The 5,624-nt window shown below is 31.5% G+C and overlaps 1 long non-coding RNA gene across 2 annotated transcripts in view; it reads right to left on the bottom strand.

The window, feature by feature from the left end:
* LOC109830650 overlaps window positions 1-3,539 on the bottom strand; it is a 9,786-nt gene extending 6,247 nt beyond the window's left edge. The window contains exons 1-4 of one of the 2 annotated variants that reach the window (XR_002244371.1): window positions 3,508-3,539; window positions 3,318-3,405; window positions 3,150-3,219; window positions 2,621-2,678 (exon numbers count right to left, since the gene is read on the bottom strand). This is a non-coding gene — a long non-coding RNA (uncharacterized LOC109830650). Of the gene's footprint in view, window positions 1-2,620; window positions 2,679-3,149; window positions 3,220-3,317 lie in introns of both variants that reach the window. The other variant, XR_002244370.1, reaches the window with a different exon arrangement.

Below are 5,624 nucleotides of genomic sequence, written 5' to 3'. Positions count from 1 at the left end.
CACCCTGGAATTATTTGAAATGTCTGAGGATTAATTATTGTAAGAATTAAAATGAGTACTCGAAACTAATAAATGAATAAAATGAGTCCTCGAAACCAAAATAATTAAAATTGGAAACTATACGAATTAAAGTGAGTCCTCGAAACTAAAATAGTAAAATGTTATGTGAAAATTGGAAACTATAAACCGCAAACACATGAAATTTGAAAATAATCTTGATTTTAAACCAATAAGAGAGAACGAAACTGAAGCGTGAACAAAACCCTGGAGCACATTCGTACATTAACTAGTATATGCGGGCCCCTTAAACAATCTTCTAAAAGGGTCAATTCTAACTAGACTATCACTCACGTGTAATTTACCATTTTCTGAATTTATTTTAGAAAAACAAAAAATCCCAATAAAACCTGCGTAATATCCGGAAAAGATCTCCATTACCGAATTTACAAGTACTTTATCCGTACTCCTTCCGTGACATCGCTTTATGTTGTGTTGTATGCTATTTAGACGCTAGAAGCAATTACATATGTAGGAACTTTCTTCATAAATTGCAATTAGCGCTTGTATTTCTATTTTTGGGAAATACTTAAGTTTTAGAGTATCAAATTCTTATGATCTACTTAACATTACTGCACATACCAAATATTGTAAAAGTGTAAGATTTACTAATTGAGATATACTAACTGTAATTGACTATATTAATGGATCCAAAACACGTGAACATACAATACAAAATTTTATAACTTACTAGGTTTTATGAACATGTAATGCACATGGTAAAACACGATGATTAAGTAGTTTAATTTAGTTCCTCACTAAAATTTATTTCATGGTTTCACTTTAATAGTTTTTGCTCACTTATGTCTCTGAACTTTAGCATTGTGATTATTTATTTTTTAATGTTTGTTTGGAGAGACTACACTGAATTTAAACTTTCATGTTGATAATTGAATTGACATGAAACAAATGTAATCCAAAGCCAATTTAAAATTTTATATTATTTGGATCGACATAAAACTAAGCTTGACTTGAGAAAGTACAGTGTTGCCAAAGTAAAAAATAGTTAAAAAATAACACTATAAAAATAAGACCAATAATTAAAGTCAATAAGCCAAAATGATTGATTAAAAGTGCACTAGAAAAAAAACTAAAGAGAATTTGAAGTTGTTCCTAATCATTAATAGACTTCATAAAAATCGCAAACTAAAGATTAATGCTAACTCTAGTATACTTTTATATGATAAAAATATTCACATAAGCATATAAAATACTAAAAATAGTTTATAAAAATCTCTTTTAAAGATTTCTAATTTTACTCAAAAAATAAACTATTATATACAATATTCAAAAAATATATATTTTTTATTCCTTCTGTGTTATTTTTTTATTGAGTCGAGATCAATCATTCTCCATCTTTGTTTTTTTCTTGTGCAATTATATAGTAGTGTCTTCATCGTCTACATCAATTATGACATTAGGCTGAATGTGGATTTTTTTTGCTGTTATCTTTCTTTAGGCTCGTTCATCTTTTATCTTGTCGTCTTATTTCACAACGAAGTTGCACATATTTTCCATCAACACAAACATCTAGAAATAAAAAGTTTGATTATTTTCTATTTCAATGAGAATAAAGATTAATTTCATATATATATATATATAACTTTTTTTCTAATTTATTACTTAAATAAGGTTAGGAGTTATCTTTTTTTTCTTTGGCAATGAATTCTTCTGTTTTGTATCTAATAAGAATAGTTGCTACATCAAATAATGTTAACTTTGCTCTGTCCATGTCATTTTCCATGAGGTTCTGTGCTAAACAATTGTATTTTTATTATCAATTTGCCTTAGATTATATTATTCATGTATGTCAATTCAAGCAATTCATTAAAATTCATGAACGTTTGAAATTTGTTTTTAGGAAAACAAAATAAAATCCATAAAAAAACAAAATGTGCGCAATCTTCTTCTGTAAGTTATGAGCACTTTAACCGTACCTCTTCCTGTATCTCCTTTTATGTTATGAACCCCTATTAATTCGTCAATTTGCATATTTCATTTGTAAGTTTTGAAACAGCTAGCATAAAATAAGTTCATGAATGCATTTTAAATCTAAAATTACTAAACAAACTAATGTTGACTATATTATAAAATATACCCTTTTGTAGGAATACTATTCATGGAATTCCTATTAGACTGTGTGTCTATTAATTTTTTAGAAAAATACTTCATCTTTATTGTGTTGTACAAGAAAAATACTAAAATTTGTGTTACTCTACAATAATATCAAATGGTCCTAAAATTATAAGATTTGTCTAGTGATATTAGCTATATTACAAGTAAATAAACCAAATGTTAAAAATAGGAAATTTATAAGATTTAATTACCTAGAAGAGCTCCTAAAATAGAGTTTATCTAATTTATTATTAACAAAAAAAAACTCTATTAATATCCTAAATTTATGCTAAAATAAAGAACTAATATACTTTTTCACCCAACAAATTCATACTCAAATTAAGGGTCTATATAGTTTGTAAAATCAACAATGCAGTAACATTGCATTTAAAAAGTTGCTCAAAAAACAAACATTGCTTATAAAAATAAAAACTAAATGAAGCAATACCTCTCTTTGCGCTTGTTAAGAAACCGCAGCAGGGACATTTTTCGAGATAGTGGCAAACCTGCAAACAGTTATTTCTTCAGTCTTTAAGTTAATGAGTTTTTCTATAGAGTGCCCATGGGTACTCTATAGAAGAGGAGAGAGATAGAGAGAGATGATTAAGAAGGGGGCTCATCTGATTTGCATTGAGATCCCCTCCCCAATCATCTCTCTCTATCTCTCTCCTCTCTTATAGAGTGCACATGGGCACTCTATAGAAAAACCCTAAGTTAATTTACAAAAATAATGCTAGGGGCATATCATGAACCATACTCTCAACCACACCCTAACACTTTCTATAGTGCTAGTGGACCATGTATGATATTTTTTTTAAAAAAATATCATGTATAACCCACTAGCTCTATAAATAGTGTAGAGATATGGTTGAGAATGTGGTTCATGGTGTGCCCCTAGTGGGACTCAATTTACAAACCTGACATGCATTAAAATATTAGAACATTGAAAATTAACTAAAAAAGGATATTGTTTTCACCTCCTCTAAGTTGGGTCAGTATCCTTTCCCTCGCGCTTGCCTCCGATGCTAATCTCATTATTTTCTCCGCCTAAAAAAAAAGGATTCCAAACCCCAAATTTTGATAACCGAGAAAAAAAACAGAGTACTAATTAAACGCAGAAAACCAAAACAAAAGAACTAACTGACCTCCGCCTGTCCGACGTGGAAAACGGAGACGTTCCCGTTGTATGATATCGTCAACGGCGCCGTCACCAGTTCGTTTTCATTCACCGTGCTTTAAAATGCAGGGGGAAAAAAGTCATTTTTTTACTAGCTAGGGACAAAAAATGTTTATTATTACGAATTAACGTCAAAGTTGACGGCGATCGACCGCTACCAGCAAGAAGCGGGGTTAAAGACGGGCGTAAATCTAGAGAGAGAAGAAGAAGAAGACGACGACGACCTTGAATCGAGTTGTGCTCAGAGTTGATCCTTTCCTGAGCGAAGAAATCGAACTCCATTGTGGGACGAGACATGGGTGAGCTTCGATTTTCTCTGGTTAGAGATCGAATTCTAGCGTTTTAATTGAAGAGAAATTAATTTCGCGAGAGAAGGAGCTAACTGAAACGGTACGTACTTTTCTCCAACTCCTCAACAGGAGGAAGATTGCAAGTTACGAATATACCCTTTGTTTCCCAGTGTATTGACAGGGGGAAGCCCGAATTTTTTTCTCCCAGATTTTTTTTTTTTGAAAAAAGGTCTCCCAAATTTTTTTGGGTGTTCACGATGAACCCATGGAAATCCCCTCGTAACAAGGGGCGGTCTGGAAAAGGAGGGTTGAATTTATTATTTATGGAACGGAGAGAATAAATAAATGATTGATTGAAGATTAGTCGGATCATAAAAAGATTGCGAGGTTCGCTTGTAATCTCAAAATGATACTAAATAACCAAAATTTTGAAACTCTTTCTGTTAACGGTTTGCGTCTATTTGGGAAGCAAAATTTTTGGTAGTGATTGATAAGTGGGGTACTTCCGTAATTTAACGGATACGACGAGGCTAAATGAGGATGCAGGAGTCCTGCACGCATACTTTGCCTCAAAAATAAGATCTCAGTATCTCACGCTACTGTTGCGCCCTCCCCCCTCTCATCACTCCACCCACCTGCACTCGAGAGTCCCGTCACCGCTACAACTGACTCACGTGACCCCATATTCCTTCGGAAAGAAACCCTGCAGTCGTGGCCATTTGCGGTGACGGGATCCGCTAAGATCCTAACCGACGGATCCGCGTCATTTTGTACGGAAGCGAGGGAGCGACACAAGAGATAAATATCGCAAATGTTTCGTCTTAGTTACGGCCTTTTGATCCCAAATCTTGTTAATTTCAGATCAGGCCCTTTTTATTAGCAAGGCCTTAAATAATAATAATTGTCAGAACTTTTAGAGGTGCAGCTGCCCTTCTAAAGCACCACATAAATCCGCTCCTGCATATTTGCTACAAATTTTTAAAACAACTTAATCTATTTAGGGGTCTTGTTTAAAACAACTTAATAGATTTGAGGGTCTTATTAGAAATATCTTATGAAATTGGAGGTCTAATTTAGAAATGTGAAGAGTTGGGGTCTAATATAACCAAAAGCCTTTCTTTAATCTCAAACTTTGCACCACATATATATAAGCTATCAAGTTTTATGCACGTGCAATGCACGTGGTTAAATATCATTATTAAGTATTTTTAATTTATTTTCTTACTAAAATTTATTTTTCGGTTTTATTTTGATAGTTTTGCTTACTTATGTTTCTAAACTTTAGCATTGTGATTATTTAATTTCTTCTGATGTTTGTTTGAATTGGCTAAACTGAATTTAAATTTTCATGTGATATTTGCATTGACAGGAAACAAATGTAATCCAAAATCAATTTTAATTTTCATGTTATTTGTATTAACACTAAGTTTAACTTGAGAAAGTATAATATTGTGAAAGTGAAGAACACTTAAAAAGTAGCGTTTATGAAAGGAGTACAAATAATTAAAGCCAATATGCCAAGATGATTGGTTAAAAGTGAGCTAGAGAAAAATTAAAGAGAATATGAAGTTTGCTCCTAATTATTGGTAGACTTCATAAAAAAATATGAACTAAAGATTAATGCTAACTCTAATATACTTTTATATTACAACAACATCCACATAAACATATAAAAGTATTTTAAAAAATCATGAAAATTCATTCTAAAGATTTCTATTTTTATTAAAAAAAATAAACTATTCTATAAAATATTTAGAAAATGGATCTTGTATTCCTTCTATTTTAGTTTTTTTATTGGGTTGAGATTAATCCTTCTCCACCCTTATCTTTTTCTTGGATAATTCTAGAGTGATGTCTTCATCGTCTACATATATTGTAAAATCAATTTCATCTTTTGTCTTCTCGTCTTACTTCACAAAGAAGTTGAAAATATTTCCGATGTTTAATACAAACTTTTGAAAGTATGGACTTTGATTATTTTTCTG

Source organism: Asparagus officinalis, chromosome 2, assembly GCF_001876935.1.
Source record: "Asparagus officinalis chromosome 2, Aspof.V1, whole genome shotgun sequence".
Lineage (NCBI taxonomy): Eukaryota > Viridiplantae > Streptophyta > Magnoliopsida > Asparagales > Asparagaceae > Asparagus > Asparagus officinalis.
This window is presented reverse-complemented; position numbering and strand designations above follow the sequence as displayed.